Genomic DNA, 17,045 nt, shown 5'->3' on the forward strand with positions numbered 1-17,045 from the left:
TATTTTATCTCAATTTATCCTCATAAAGTCCCTCTGAATTTCATGGAGCTTTAGGAGGCAAAAATAAATTTTCATATGGTTTTAGCAAAGACATGGTAAAGCCATCCAATGTGAATCTTAAGTTCTTAATAATTAATTTCACTGTTGTTATTCTCCTTTCCTAGTTCAGAGGAAGGGATATTTTAAAGTCATCAGCGGAAACTCTGCCCATGTCAGGTGTGGCTTTTGGGTAATGCTGTAATTATAATTATGATAAACTTGAATGGCTAATTTTAGAAAATGTTTTCCCCACAAAGCAAGAGTGAAATGACAGCTTGTTCACAGACGATGAGATGACTCAGTATGCAAAGGACTCCTAGTCGAGAAACCAGGAGCTAGAAGATTTAATGATCAACTACTTTTGGCCACCTGGCCAGCCATGCCCGCTAATGAAGCTCCTCTCAGCAGGGCGTCAGGCACATCCACCCCAGCTGGAGGGAGCGAGTGAAGGGACAGAGAGAAGCTAATGAGAGTGATCCTCCCATCTTTTTATCCCTGGGAATTAGAATAAAAATCCCATTCCTTCTGCCAAAACATGGGGAGTGCAAAACACATTTCCCACAGTCACACTCATTATCATCATAACCACCATAGTAAGGCTTAACCCTTTACCTAGATGCGCACAGTTGACACCAAAGTTTGCACCAACCCTGGAAGGGCAAATCTGATGTCCCCATTTTACAGGTGAGAAAAGAGAGATGTTGTGAGGTTAATTGACTTATCTAAATTTACCCAGTCAATAAGTTAACACTCAAACCCAACTCATTTTCAACCACTCTGTTATGCTGCCTTAAAATGGTAGCAGTAAGTAAATCCAGGGGTCTGGTCTCCATAAGAGTTAGTCAGTTTTACGAAGACAGACTTTTTATCTGCTATTATAGGCTATAATGAGAAAATTATCTACAAGTGAGTGCTTCTGATGTTCAGGACCCAGGAAGGCCTTTCACTGGCTTGGCCCTATGTTTGGATACTTTGCAAAGCTGTGCGGCCTGTTTCCCAGTGACGGCCATTGAGGGTACAGTGCATCCGGCCTGACCCCTCCCAAGCTGACTGCCTCAAATTGCTGTTGACCTGATCTTCAGAGTTGGAATAAGCCAAGGGCTGGAGACATGAGTGGTAGTAGCTGCAGATAAATCTCATGTTTGCTTCATTTGGAATATCTCAGAGGCCAATGGGATGATGAGCCCACAAGGCAGGATCCAACAATGGTTCTAGACCCCCAGTTCCCTCCTTGAGCTCCCCTGCTATGTGATTTAGCAGGGATCGGTTCCCTCCTCCATCACATTAAGCAAGAGGTGTGTCCATAGGTGTAGTACATGGCTTCTGAGTGTCCCCTAGGGATCCCCACCTCCTGGTCTTCATGCCCCTCTGTGATCCCCTCCGCTTGAGTTTGGATTGGACCTGGTAACTCAATTCTAGGAAGCGAATACAGCAAATGTGATGAGATGCCACATCTGAGATTAGGTTACACAAAGATTGTGGCTTCTCACCTGGACACCTGGCCTCTCCTGGCTTGCTCGCTGGCTGTAGGTGAGGGTAGCCGCCATGATGTGATCTGCCCTATGGTAAGGCCCTGTTCATGGGAACTGATGTCTCTGTGCAACAATCAGGAAGGACCTGTGTATGGCCTGACCACAGCCATGTGGGTGAGCATGGAAGCAGAGCCTCTTCTCCTCAAGCCTTGAGATTCCCTGGCCAAGACCTCAGTTGCATCCTTGTAGAGACTTTGAGTCAGAGGGGCACCTAGCTAGGCTGCATGTGGATTTTGGACCCACAGAAACTGCAAGATAACAAGTGTTTGTTGTTTGAAGTTATTGAGGTTTAGAATCACTTTTTGTGTGTGCAGCAATAGATAACTAATACAATAAGAGGCAATCCCATGGTTGGGTACAAAATGGGGACCTCAAGTTCTTCTCAGCAAGTATACCTTTTAATGCTCTTCTCCCTATATATTTGGTGGAGGAATAATGAAACTTTTGTAGGTCCCTGACACAGTGGTGAATTGGGAGTGTTGTGTGCTGAGCATGTAAGATTTTAAATCTAAGGAACTCTGCATTTGCTATCCTGACATGTCCTCTGTCTAGCTCAGCACCTGCCTCTTCTAGAACAGCAAAACTGATGTCTTATACTGCCATCTTCATATCTAAGGACCTCTACTTAATTATTAAGTACCTTTTGTGTGTGATTCTGTTCTTTAAATCTGTACATCTATACATAAGCATATATAGAATATATTTTCCTTTATATATTGACACAAACTATTGACTCAGTGATAAGATTAAATGAACAGTATATCATTCAAATGTACTTCGTACTTAATATAGATGTGTCTTTATTCACGAGAGACTTCAAGGTCATTTTGTTAAACAGTCAGGGCTATAGCAGAAAAGAAATGAGAACTGGCTAAATGTCAATGGAGCAAATTTGCAGCATATAGAACAATTTGTCTTCTAACAGAATATGAAAACAGAAATCATTGGGAGTTATTTTATTAAAAGTTATTTATTAATTAGTTAATCATTGAGTTATTTTCAGTATCTCTCACTCCCCCATTATAACTGCTTCTCCATTAATTTTATTTTCTTCATATAGAGAAATATTCTTTTCAGATAAGTACTCTCTTGTTTGTTCAAACTTAACTCTGAAGCTCTGAAAAGCACATGACCACATTTGGCACTGAAAAAGAGAATCAATAATCCTCTGTAAATTACCGTACTATAAAAAGGCAATTCACTAGTCTTCTATAGGGAGTCAGAAGGATGACCACTATGAATAAAGAATAGTATATTCCTTTTCTCAGACAGACAGGCACACACATACACACACACACACACAGTCTCTCTCTTCCCTCAGAGTAGCTATATTTGTTCCAGTTAATATTTGAACAGTGGTAAGGATTTGGATCTCAGGACTTACTTACTATGGTGATGCTTAAGGCCTCCCGGAATACAAATGATTTTCTGAATCTAGAGAGACTTTGCAATGCTAAGGGTAGCCCATATTAACTTCATTGGAGGAGAAAGCAGGTATAGTATCCAGATTGGTAAGGCAAATGAGGCACTGACTTTCATGCTTTGGGGATCAAATACCTTTGCACATCCCCAAAGGTATTTTTTATGAAACAGTCACAAATTGACCCTTTCCTCAAAATGCATCACTTGGCACAATTTCAGTCTCTTTAGGGCCATCTATGCAAATGAGATGGGAAAACAGTCAGCCAGGTTACCATTAACAACAAGGCAATGCGGTGCAGATGAACGTTGTGCCTGCTTATGCACAGCTGCTAAATGAGGGGACTGGGAACAGGTGATCTGCACAGCTTTGCCAGCTCTGCAATTACTCTGCTTCACACCAAGTAAAACAAAGTGATGAAACTACTCCAAGAGGGCTTTGTAACCACACAGGAGTGGAACCCCACACAATTAGCATGGCCTTGCCCACTTTGCTGCAGGATCAAAGAGCTCATGAAAGCCCTGGATCTAGCCCCCAACATTCAAGTGAAATAACTGGGGGGTCAGCAAGCCCAAGAGGTTGGAGGTTATTGTAAAAGACCCATGCCAAGCAATTCTGAGAGTTTTAATGGCCTGCTTGAATTGTCTCAAAGTCCTATAGAACTTTGATTTTTTTCTGTTTCTCTACAACACTCCCTTGGAAGAGAATGAAGTTCTTGGACATGTCAAAGATAAAACTGTCATCACAATGATGCTTTTGAGTCCAACTACCTCATGCCCATCCCTCAACTTAAAGCTGGGGGTGAAGGGTCATATGAAGAATAGCATAACAATTAAAGAGCTCTGGATTCAAAGGACCTGTCCACTCTTTGCTGTGTGGCCTTGGGCAATAACTGAACTTCTCTAGGCTTCTGTTACCCCTGGTAAAATATGGACAGTAAGACTACTTCTGCCTCCAAGACTGACTGCTAAATAAGTAAAGAGTGAAAGACTCCAATTTGGAAACTTTTGAACATTGTACCAGATAGGCAAGGCACTCACCCCATGAGACAAGAGCACTTGAGCCATTCTAAGGACATGAGGTGCTTGTCAGAGCTTTGAGTCCAACACCACAGAACTTACATCTCCACTCAGCTTAGCTGGACATTGTGCTGAGTATTAACAGTTGATAGAACACAAGGATTATCATTTTAAGAGCATAGCAATAAAGTCAGCATGTACCGTCCTGTTTAGAGGCTTCAGAAAAAACATTTCAATACTTTTTAAATGAAGGACCTTACCCCCGCCACAGTGAGACAACCATTGGAATAGAGAGCGTCAGGATCAAATCAAGACAACCAAGTCATCCAGAGTGATGTCAAGAGGAACAACAGCATGACTCCAACATTAGGGGAAAACAAAAAAAAAAAAAGCAGAGTTGCTACAGTGGAGACCCAGAAGGATTGAAGATCTCCATACAGAGCAGGTGCTCAATGCATACTAGTTGAGTGAACCACTAAATTTGATTTGCACAGCCAGCCTCTGAGTTAGAGCAAATACTTTCCATTTTGCAGATGTTAAACCAGAGATTCCAAGAAAAAAATGCCTAAAATTATATAACTCGGAAACAGAAAATCTAGAAATCAAATCCTGATTCTTACACTTTTGAGTTCATGTCTTTTCCTACCATATGCAAATGCTCAGTAGATGGAATCTACTGTATCTACAATGATGCAATGGCATCATTGTTTTTATTACTTATTATTACTATTGCATCAAAATATCTTTTAGATGAACAACATTATCTATGAGCTCTGCCTTCCAGGAGCACGTCATTGAGTAAATAAAATAAGACAAGTACACAAATAATAATCTCTTGCAACCCAAGTAACACTGGACTTGACCCATCTTCCAAGACTTCTGCCAATCCCAGTGGGTCATTCGTGTGGTCATGTCTGGCTCCAGGCTCTTGCTTTGCTGTCTGTGCTGACTCAATTTGGTACCAATTTCAACAGGGACATGAAATTCAACCCCCTCTTAGATATCACACAAATATACACAAACATCCAAATATGCATACAATTACAACTCAAAAGGACTTCCGATTATTGTAGAATTGACTGAAAGTTTATGAAGGAGCGATCAACGTCTAGTAGTTCATCCCACTTCAAACTGAACTTTAGATTCAGGTTAGACAGTAGATTTTTCTAAAGATATTGCATCAGGAAACTTTTACAAGACACTTCACCCCCACTAGTAAAGCCAGCCATGTCATATTTAGCTGGCTTCTTTCTACCTGCATACACACTCCCTCCCACTTTTGTGTCCTCCCTCTCTTTATATTTTTCTTCTTAAAAGCACAATGGCATTAACCTTATTGTCCCATTCAGAGGAGTATAACCATCACCTTTGGTCTCCTGGGTCTTGCTGAAGCCAATACTATCTTCTACTTACGAGTACCTCATCAGTATGGTTTTCTAATCAAAGACAGCTCTCTCACTAAGAGTCATTCCAGTGCCAGCTGTTGAAATAATCTACTCAATGCCTTGCTACAACTGCATTAGTACAAGGTTGATCTGTAATAATCAACCTTGTAATTGGTTAAGCATCTACTCAAACACAATCATGGCTAACTAAGCACTAATTTTTCCTTTGTTTATTTCCTGTGCATGGTATAAATAAAATTTTGTAGCCTTTCCTTTTCCACTTAATTTTAGATAACATCTTCTATATAACTACATAGTCATTATATGTGTCATTTTTCACAATTATGTAATAGGGTTTTGAATGTATATACCATATCATTTACTTAACCATTCTCCTAGTGTTGGAATTTTAGGCTCTTCATAAATTTTTTCTGCTATAAATTAGAGTATATCTTTATGTACAGAGATTTTCTTTTGCTCTTAAAAACAGAAATTTGGGAAGAATTTTCTATGAAACTGTCACAAAAATCTAAATGAAATTGTTGGTCTATAGATATATTAACAACTGAGATTGCAAGTATTCTATTATCTTTATTTTCATTTAGAAAAATGCTTTTATAGAATTAAAGACATATCTATAGAGAGCAATCAGATTCTTATTAAGTGACTATTGTATATCAGGTATTTTTAACTAAGTGTTGATGGAAAGAGAGAAGAACAATTTTAACTTTTACAAATCCTTTTTATGAAAATGATGTCATTCTCTATATGCCTGATTGGCATTATCATTCATTCAGTGACACTCAAGGTAAGTTTAACAAAAAGATGGCAACATATCTTTCATATTTTATTATTTAAAGTTATGTCCATGCCATTGTATATTGGATTGTTTCCTGGAATGCCCTTCCACACTTATTACGATGAATTCCTATTTTTTTCCAAATCCTGTTCAATTATCACCTCCTCTGTGGAACATTCTCTGGTCACCCCAATGATGTGTTAGAGCCAGCTTACATGAGAAGCAGAAAGCCAGCTATATGCATCTCTTCTCATATCTGCTTTCTGTGACTTTAGGTAGTTAGCTTGAAATCAGCCAACACAGTAAACTTTACACAACAAGAATCGGTGAACTTACAAATCAGAACTTTTCCCAGGAAAGCTGATTGTTTAACATTTCCTGAACCACCTCCAGACAGAGGTAATCACATGTTTCTCTGAAGCACTTTTATTTATTACTACTTTTAGATTTAAATTTTAAATCTTTTTGTTGTTGTTGAGACAAAGTCTTGCTCTCACCCAGGCTGGAGTACAGTGGCATGATGTTGGCTCACTGCAACCTCTACCTCCTGTGTTCAAGCAATTCTCCTGCCTCAGCCTCCCGAGCAGCTGTGACCACAGGTGTGTGACACCATGCCCAGCTAAATTTTTTGTATTTTTAATGGAGATGAGGTTTCACCATGTTGGCCAGGCTGGTCTCGAACTCATGACCTGACATGATCCACCCACCTCAGCCTCCCAAAGTGCTGGGATTATAGGCCTGGGCCACAGAACCTGGCCTAAATGTTAAATCTTATACTTACTATGTTGGTTATCACACCATCCCTATTTGCAGATCTTTCACTCTCAGTCTGGAACTTCTTGAACCTAGGGACTGTGTCTTAATCATCTTTTCGCCGCTTCAGTCTTATACAAAGTAAGAACTCTATGAACTATAGTGGTTATTGTTGCCATTGTCATCATTGTTATTTAAATGGTTGTTAAACTGAACTGGCAGATTAGTATGTTAACTTTAGGGCAATATTACCTGCAATATGGGCTCTTGGCAGATTAGCAAAGTATAAACTAAGCATGTTTTAAATTGGCTTTTTAATATCCAAAAAAGCCAATTTAAATTTTACTGTTCTATTTCAGGGGTTTGATTTCATTAAGAAGTAATTTAGTTAATAAGCCAAGTATCAGACTCAGAACAAATTATGGTAAATTTTTTGGAGTCAAATCTTAGTGGTAATTAAAGAAGAATTAAAACTGAATTGATAAAATGGAGATATTGTATAACCACACGTTCATTATTCTCTCCCAAGCCAAAAGCTAGTGTTTTTCACATTTTTTTTTAGCCCCACAGGGACTAAAAAGGGACTTACAGAGACTGGACATTCAGGCAAGTCTCTGGAACTGATTAGAATGGACCCTTTCTTCATGGTCTGTTGACCTTGTCATTCAAACCTCCACACATGATGTAAAATCCTTTTAAAATATTCGAAGACACAAGTTCTGGGAACAAATTTTTGCCACTAAGGCCCCTGGTATCACAGATAATGCTTATAAGTTTTAGATGTCTTGCCGTGTTCTGAAAGAGGTAAAAATGAGGATTCCTGAAACATTAATTTATGAAGAAACAAATCACAAAACACAAATGGTGGTGTCATCTTCCTCAGCATTACTTCGGGTGGCTTCATAACAAAGGCTTGTCCAATGATGGGTTTTAGAAAGAACACTGAACCAGGAGTCAGAATTCCTGGGTTTTAAGGCCAGTATTGCACTAGAAGCAAAATGATCTTGGGCAAATTGTCTCCTTTTTCTTGGTTTTGTTTCTGTAACTGAAAAATGAGGGGATTTGGTGGGTGCCTCCTTGCTTTCCTCCCTATTTTTAATTCTCTGACATCTGTGGGGCCTAAGAAATTAGTTCACTTGGGAAGCTTGTGCCAGGAGGAGCAGATATTGTCACCTTCACATATTCAGTGATTTTTCTTTCTTCTCTTCTAGTTAAAAATTTCTGAGACTGATTTTGCTGCAGGCAGACAACTGTGAGAAAGGAAAGAAACATTCATGGGAGTTTTGACCAAGGGCATCTTGAAACTAAAAATTAAAGTATGAGAAAAAATACGTAGATAATGAGCCCATAATAACATAGTCATGGACCTTCTAGTGAGACAATTGCATCTAAAAAACAACGAAGTAAAAATGCATTTCAGAACCAAGAAAAACATGTAGAAACAATGAGTGGAGGATGTTTCTATTTCCCTATTCTCTCTGTGATGCTAATATCAGGAAAGAATCATTAAATCTAATGGCAAATTTAGCAAAGCTAGCCTTACTCTATGGATACCCTGAATTAAAATTGCTGTTAAGTCTTTTCTACAAAACTCAAAAATACTTCTGCTGATAAGAAAGTATGATGAAAATCAAACTGAAGCTTAAACATTGGGCCTTAAATATTTTGAAATCTAATCAATTGGGGAAATAGAAGAGTTCATTTGAAATAATACCAGAAATAAATAATATAAAGAATCTGTGCCAACAAACCATGTGACATTATTCATATGTTCTTCACTGTATATCCTTAAGTGAGAGTTATAAGTGATAATAAGTGGTCATCATAGTACATCTGCTTCTCTGTGTGGACAGGTGTGTTATATATGCCAGAGGCACCATTTGTATGCCTTCTGACTTATAACTACTAGTGTCCTTCTCTTGACAAGTGTTTATAGCATAATAGCTAAGCATAACAGACATCAGAAAGACCTGCTTCAAGCTATAGTTCCATCATTTATTATTTGAACAATTACTTTATCTCTTGAAATTTCAATTTCTGTATCTGTAGAACAAGGTTATAGTAATACCATCCTTATAGGGTTATAAAGAAAGGGCTTAGAACATTGCCTAAAATATAGTACATGCTCAGTAAATTATTTTTGTCTTGTTTTATAATCTTCAGTGTGCCTGGTCCTGGGGATTTTAAAAGGTGCCAAAAAGTCATTTGCATATCCATTTGTTTGTTAAGTTCCAAATGACCTAGAGGGTGGTAAGAATGTTGGCCCTGCATGAATTCAAAGTACAGGTGGAAGCTGCTATGGATTATAGGTGTGAAAACATCCCTTTTGTCGAAGCAGGAAGTCAGAGGCAGCAGCAAGCCGTCATTCCAGCTGCAATTCTAGAAAAAATTAAAAGACTTTCCTATGTGGACTGAGATGGTTAGCTGTTATGTTCCCTGGAGACACAGGCTAATTGTGGTACGAGCTGAGGACTGGTTTGGCATAGGAAGTGGTACACTGCTAGGGACAAGAGAAACCAGCATAGCTTTTGATAGCAACGTGGGCTGACATGGGAGGTGAAATCTAGAGGAGACCCAAATGCATAGCTATTTTTCCCAGAAGGCCACTGCTGAGCACTGAGGCAGTGGAAAGCAAGAGTGGGCTGAGAAGACAGACTGAACTCTCCTGCAGTCCCACAGTGCTTAGGCAACAAAATCCCACTAGACGTGCTCTGTAACAAGCATGCCACAGGTTTCATCCTTGAGACATTTGACCACAGAGATGGACTGAATATAACCAAAGCTGCTACCCAATCCTAAAACTGATAAAAATCTGATTAGATTGAGAGGATTAACACTTTGACCTAGGTACCAAACAAAGGAATGGATAAGAGCCCCTGACAAAAATATCACTTATTTGATATACAACGTGTGTGTAACACTCAATCAAAATTACATAGCATGTGATCAGGCATGAAACAGTGGCTAGTAATCAAGAGAAAAAACAGATAATAGAACTGGGCCCAAATGGAATCCAGATATTGGAGTTAGCAGATAAAAACTTTTAAGCAAATATAATAAATGTGCTTATAAAAAAAATGGAGAAAGATGAGGAAAATAAAAGAGAACATAAAGACTTTCAACATAGAATTACAATCTACCAAAAAAACACATTAAAATTGATATTCTAGAACTGAGCAAATAAAATATCTGAAATTAAGAACTCAACAGATGGATTTAATAGTAGACTATAAGTCAAAGACAGAATTAGAAAAATAAAAGATAGGCCTATGAAAAGGTTCCAAACCAAAGCCTTACAATGAAAGAAACAAGTAGGGAAGGGAAAGATGGAAAGAATAGAACAGAGTATAACAGACATGTATGACACATAATTGAAATCTGAGAAAGAGATAGAGAAAAATGGAACAGGAACAATACTGGCAACAAACAATTGCAGAATATCATCTGATTCTTCTCCTTTGTTGTTAATGTTGTTCATTTTGTGAATTACATTACTTTTTTAATGTTAAAACAACATTGTGTTCTTAGAATAGACCCCACTGCAGTAGATCAGCAACGTTCCAGTCTCGTCAGACCAGCTCTTTCCTCTTGTAGTTCTTTTCCTAGGTCAACACACTGGAGCTACCACCATCCGTCAGCTATTTCCCAAGCTGGAGTCCCTGATCTTTCAACATGGGCCTCCCCATCCCATTAGTGCCTCTCTGATTATCTAAAAACTAGGGACTTGGGAATCCTCTGTAATGAGTAGAATTTTTCTGTTGTCGTGTTACTGCTCTGGGATGTGACCTTTTGAATACCTACCTACAAAGCAACTCTTCGTTTTCAGACAGTGCTAAGTACTATATGTTTTTATTTATTTAGGGCTAAAATTTGATTATCTCTAGATTACAACCTGATTTGGGGCTGAAGCTATTCAGAATAAGCCTATTACTTTAAATTTCACGTGATTCTTTTTGTAATGAATTAATTTATTTTTATTGATACATAATAGCTGCATATATTTTTGCAGTATATGTGATCATCAATACATTCATATAATTAAGTCAGTGTAATTGGAATATGCATCCCTTAAATACTTTTCTTTGTGCTAGGGACATTCAAATCATTCTCTTCTAGCTATTTTGAAACGTACAATTGATTTACATTAACTATGGTTACACTATTGATCTATCAAATACCAGGTCTTATTTTTTCTATCTAAGTGTATATTTGTACCCATTAAACATACATGACAACTTTTTCAATACAGACGATAATTCTCATATAACCCCAGTTTTCTCTTACACAAGTTAAACATCTCAACTTCTGTTAGCTTTATCTTACTTCCACATTAATTGGGACTCTTTTGGTTACTAGTGACAGAAACCTAGCTGACACAGGCTTTGAAAGGGAGGATCTGGAACATAGCTGGGAAATTTAAGAGATTAGAACTGGCTTTGGGCATCCTCATGCTTTCCTTTCCTGGAGCTGACTTCACTTTAAGGCAGGTGCTCCTGCATGGTAACTATCTTACCTCTGAAGCTCTCTGACATGCCCTGGAGACATTTTCCTCATTGTCTTGATGATCAACATTGGGCTCCTCATTACTTATGCAGATTTCTGCAGCTGGCTTGAATTCTCCCCCAGAAAATAGGGTTTTCTTTTCTATCTCATTGTCAGGCTGCAAATTTTCTGCATGGCTGGGGAGGCCTCAGGAAACTTACAATCATGGTGGAAGGCACTTCTTCACAGGAGGAGAGGAGAGAGAATGAGTGCCAGGTGAAGGGTGAAGCCCCTTATAAAACCATCAGATCTCATGAGAACGAAGTCACTATCACAAGAACACGATAGGGGAAGGGAAACCCATGATTCAATTACCTCCACCTGGTCTCTTTCACTACAGGTGGGGATTATGACAACTACAATTCAAGATGAGATTTTGGTGGGGACACAGCCAAATCGTATCAGTAATAAACACGACTATGAGCAAATCCCAGTTGACATCATCTTTGCAGCATGTAATCAAAGAGCAAAGATCACTGGCTTCTTTGAAGGCCAGCAAAAGTATTGATGGCCCAGCTTGTAATGCCTGTCAACTCCTAACCAATCACATGCAGAAACAGTGATAAGCTGTTCTGATTGAGCAGTCCTGGTTCTGTGTTGGGGGAAGGGAAAAGGAAAATCAGCCCTACTCAAACCAAGGGAAAAAGGATCCAACCACTGGGAGAAGGAGTGGAGGAAAACCAGTCTAGTTGAGCAATGTCCTACTGTGTATTAGATGACAGTGCTATCAATTCAGGTGTGATTACATAATTGTAATTCCATCCTGCAGGATAGTATATAGCTCTTAAATTTTATGTATATTCAATGACAGAGAAGAATGCCCATGATACATTGTTAAATGAAAAAAATGCATGATTGTATATAAACCATTTTGCCATTTTTATAAATAATACTCTCAATACCCTGCCATCCACACTTACTCTCATGAGCCTCTTTGGAATATAGTTGGTCTTTCTTAACCTACCTAAACTCATTTGCTCATCCTGCCCTGAAAGATAGCACGAGAGTTATTGTTAGATACAACGTTAAAGTATCCTGCATGTGAAAAAAATTATCCTTATCTATGAGAAGCAGAAAATAATAATAAAGTTGTTGGTTTTTCAGACAATGCAAAATGGATCCATAGAATCCTTACTAAGCTAATTTGACTGACCTTATGAGCTGTGACATCATTAACCATACACAAGGGCTCTTCCAGGGTTAAACAAAATGCATAACAATCAAATACAGCAACATCTGCCAAAAGAAATAACACCCATAAATTGCAAGTGATTGTTTAACTATCTAATGTGATATAATCAGCCGTGCACACGGATCATTCCCCAATAAGTGCTCTCACCATACATGGAAAATGAGGCATAAATCAATTTCTGATTACAATAATCCCTTAAACAATAATCTGAGAAATATTTCTACCTGCAAAGGAAACAAAAAATAAAATCAGGTAAAGTGCTCTGTGGTCACAGAAGTTTAAAGATAACTCTGTCTTTATACAATGACTGTAGGTTGTATAGGAAATAGGAAATAAGAGGCATTACATTTTGAAAAAACTTTACATTCATCGCATTATTTGTATAAATTGTGTTAGTAATTTGATCCTTCTTATAGAGTTCCCTTGTTTGAGAAAACTTCAGGAGTGTCATTTGAGAAAATTGAATCAACCTTCCTTTCATTTAGAAATAATTCTTGCTTTATGTGACAAGCCACATTTTCTTTCTTCTCTCTCCACTCCTTGCCATCCTCAGGAGCATTTTCAGAAGAACAGAAGGTTTATGGCTCTCGGTTTCCAGGATTCCTGCTGTTTCTGTTTATTCACCACCTGAAGTCTTAATTCGCTGTGTGTAACCCTGCAATTGACTACTGTGGAGATAATTTTGACGTAATCACGCTAGAATTATGACTTAGGGACAGAAATCACAGGAAAGTGAATGAAGTCTTACAATGGGTCCTAAATCACCAAAAAGAACCAGCAATAGGATAATTTTCAGCCTAATTATCTGTTCTATTTTTGCTACATTTAAAAATAAAATCCACAGGCTTATTTTTCCCCCATTGACTCTTAAAATTCATTTCCAAGGCTGGCTGTTTTTGCAGTTATTAACTTCTTCACATCTAGAATTTTGACAAGGGAACTACTTTAGAAACGTCAGAACTAAAAGTTGGTTGAGTTGAGCTGAGCGAAATGTACCAGGTAAATCAGCAGCCGCTTGGGACATCGGCACAACTCAGAAATGAATTTCACACCTAAATCCCATCTCCTCACTCTCCAAGGTAGACGATTTGCTGCTGGTTCAGTCAATATCAAAACAAATTCATTCATGTAAGTCTAAGCATTACTGTGAGCCCCTGTTGATTATCAAAGCAAAATTCAAAGCAGCCCACACTAAAATTAAACAGAAGAAATAAACCCCACAGTGTCTCTGCTGGGTCTTGGCAAAGAGACGGGCTGATGCAGAGCCAGGGGCAGCCTTAGGAATTGCAGAACCTCAGCTGTGCCTTCTTCCTAAGTTTCTCTGATGCACAGTTGCTTGGTTTACTTTCACTTTTCCACACTAGCTTCTATCCCTCAGAAACACTTAAAGCCATTCTTCAAGCCAATCTGACATCAAAAACAGAGTAAAAGAAGGGTATGGTGCTAGAAGTTGGGACATATCTTAGCCTATTTACACATTAATTAGAAAACAAATCTCAATTACTATTGAAATGCCTGTGAGAGACACAGCCTAATGTTACCTCCAAGCCACACTCTTGAGTAACTCCCTCCCCTCAAGTGTGGGTGAGTAGAACCTGGGATTTGCTTCTAACCAATAGAGTATGGCAAAGGTGATGGGCTATTACTCCTGTGATTATATTACAATATATTTATAAGACTCCATCTTACCAGACTGGAGGGACAAAATGTCCCACTGGCCTTCAAGAAGCAAGTTGTGGTCTGAACTGCCTTTGGAGAGGACCACATCGCAGGGAACTGGAGGTGGCCTCTGTGGACTGAAAGCCTCAATCCTACGACCACAAAGACTTGAATTCTTCCAACAACTGCATGAGATTGGAAGAGGACACTGAGTTCCAGAAAGGAATGCAGCCTAGCCAATGCCTTGATTGTAGCCTTCTCACAAGGCCACAATAAAAAACTCAGATAAGCTGTGTCTAGATGCCTCGCCTACAAAAACTGTGAGATAATCAATGTGTGCTATATGTTAAGCCACTAAATGTATGGTCATTTGTTATCCAGCATTAGAAAACTAATACAGTAACCATCAAAATATTCACATTGGCACTTTGGGAGGCCAAGGTGGGGGGATCACGAGGTCAGGAGATCGAGACCATCCTGGCTAATACTGTGAAACCCCATCTCTACTAAAAATATTTTAAAAATTAGCTGGGCATTGTGGCGGGTGCCTGTAGTCCCAGCTACTCCAGAGGCTGAGGCAGGAGAATGGCGTGAACCCGGGAGGCTGAGTTTGCAGTGAGCCGAGATCCCGCCACTGCACTCCAACCTGGGTGATAGAGCGAGACCCCTATCTCAAAAAAAAAAAAAAAAATTCACATTGGAAACACTTCTGCATGACCATTGGAAATCAAGGATTGGTGCTAACCTATAATCTAGAAATCTAGAAGAGTTAATTCTTCAGATACAGTCTGATATGGTTTGACTGTGTCCCTACCCAAATCTCATCTTGAATTGTAGTTCCCATAATCCCCACGTATTGTGGTAGGGACTCGATGGAAGGTAATTTAATCATGGGAGCTGTTATCTTCATGCTCTTCTCTTGATAATGAGTTCTCATGAGATCTGAAGGTTTTATAAGGGACTTTTCTCTTTTTGGCTCGGCACTTCTCCTTGCTGCCACCATGTGAAAAAGGATGTGTTTGCTTCCCCTCCATCATGATTGTAAGTTTCCTGAGGCCTCCCCATCCATGCTGAACTGGAGTCAATTAAACCTCTTTCCTTCACAAATTACCCAGTTTCAGGTATGTCTTTATTAGCAGCATGAGAATGAATCACGGACACAGTCTGAGTGGTCCTAGATCAAAAGAAGACGCTGAAAGCTGCCCTCTTTCTGAAAGCAATCTTTCTGGAAGGGAGGAAGAGGAACTAATAAACTCCACAGATGCCTCTCTATCTGTGAGGATGCAGTTGAATGTAAGCAAAGAAAGCATGACTCCACATTGATTAACAACAAAAGAAATTTAATGACTTGGGGAAACAAATGTAGAGGAATCTCTTTCTAGCATTGGAGGACTGATTCGGCTACTCAGGATGTCACTAAAGCACAGTTTTGTTTTGTTCTTTCTAACTCCGCTCTGCCTGTCATGGTGTCAGATATATTCTAAGACTGGCTCCTCCACCCCATAGATTCAAGGTGTCTGTCAACAGTTCCCATTGCTGGCTGCCTCCTCTTCCACATCTATCAGCAAAGAGTCTTTGTCCCAGGATTCTCTGCAAAATTTCTGAGAGTCATACTGATTGGACTGGCTTGGGTCACATGCTGATCTCCTAAACCTATCCTTGCAGCCTGGGGGTTGAAATGCAAATTTGACTGAGCCAAGGTCTAGTGTTCCACCCCTTAAGCTGGGAATAAAATAAGCATGGAGAAACACATGGAACCTAAATGGAAATCATGAGTCTGGAAAGGAGAATGGATCATTGGTGCAGGGAGGCTGCTAACAAATGTCTACTAAAACTCCAATTCTAAGAGGTGAGATGGCACTGTTCCAAGACTCAGAAGGCAAGAGAGCATAGGGAATTCATGGAAAGCCCAGTCCTTCAGGTCCTCTCACTTGAGCTGTAGGAATGCACAGTGGCCGTGAAGGCCTCAGATGTGGCTCCTGGTCACAAGTCTGAAAGCAAGCAGAGGACTGGCCAGGCTGGGAGCCCTTCATTCCTGAATGAGTGTGATGGCACCCAGCTTATGCGCTGGTTGTGGCTGCAGCTGTGACTCTAGGTCCCTGCCCCTTAACCTGCAAAATTGCTGAGCAAGCAATCAGAACCCAGTGAAATCATCTGTTAACCCCAAATCAACACCAGGCAAGCAAAGATATCCTTCTCTAAGGAATGGCAAATGCAATAATGACTGAGCCTAGTAAAAGAGCTTACAGGTCATAAGAATAAGGCAAAAAAATTCTAAGATGGCTCAGTAGAGCTACTCTTTGAAACAGAGTTATTTCAAAAAACAGCAAAAGTTAGAAATTATAATTCATGATTCTTTGACTTTAATTTTTAGACCACACATAACTGAGTTAATCATAGGCCTCAGTTTGTGACACACTAAATAATCCATATTTTTGACATGAATCAAGAACCTACAGTCTGCCACCATGAAAACATTTCACAATAAAAAAGAAATGCAAAGCCAGGAGCAGTGGCTCACACCTGTAATCCCAGCACTTTGGGAGGCTGAGATGGGTGGATCACCTGAGGTCAGGAATTCAAGACCAGCCTGACCAACATGGTGAAATCCCATCTCTACTAAAAATACAAAATCAGCTGGGTATGGTGGCACATGCCTGTAATCCCAGCTACTTGGGAAGCTGAGGCAGGAGAATCGCTTGAAC

General features: G+C 39.4%; 1 protein-coding gene across 7 annotated transcripts in view; it reads left to right on the top strand.

Moving 5' to 3' along the window:
• The window catches only part of PLEKHG7 (pleckstrin homology and RhoGEF domain containing G7), a 105,365-nt gene that overhangs the window by 18,904 nt on the left and 69,416 nt on the right, over window positions 1-17,045 (top strand). For 5 of the 7 annotated variants that reach the window (XM_021922760.2, XM_021922762.2, XM_021922763.2 and 2 more), the window contains one exon: window positions 13,235-13,326. The exons of 1 other annotated variant lie outside the window; for it this stretch is intronic. The gene's annotated coding sequence lies outside the window, so the exon portion shown is untranslated. Of the gene's footprint in view, window positions 1-6,865; window positions 8,264-13,234; window positions 13,327-17,045 lie in introns of those variants that run through there. One more of the 7 variants, XM_021922761.2, reaches the window with a different exon arrangement.

The sequence above is a fragment of the Papio anubis genome, chromosome 9 (assembly GCF_008728515.1).
Source record: "Papio anubis isolate 15944 chromosome 9, Panubis1.0, whole genome shotgun sequence".
Lineage (NCBI taxonomy): Eukaryota > Metazoa > Chordata > Mammalia > Primates > Cercopithecidae > Papio > Papio anubis.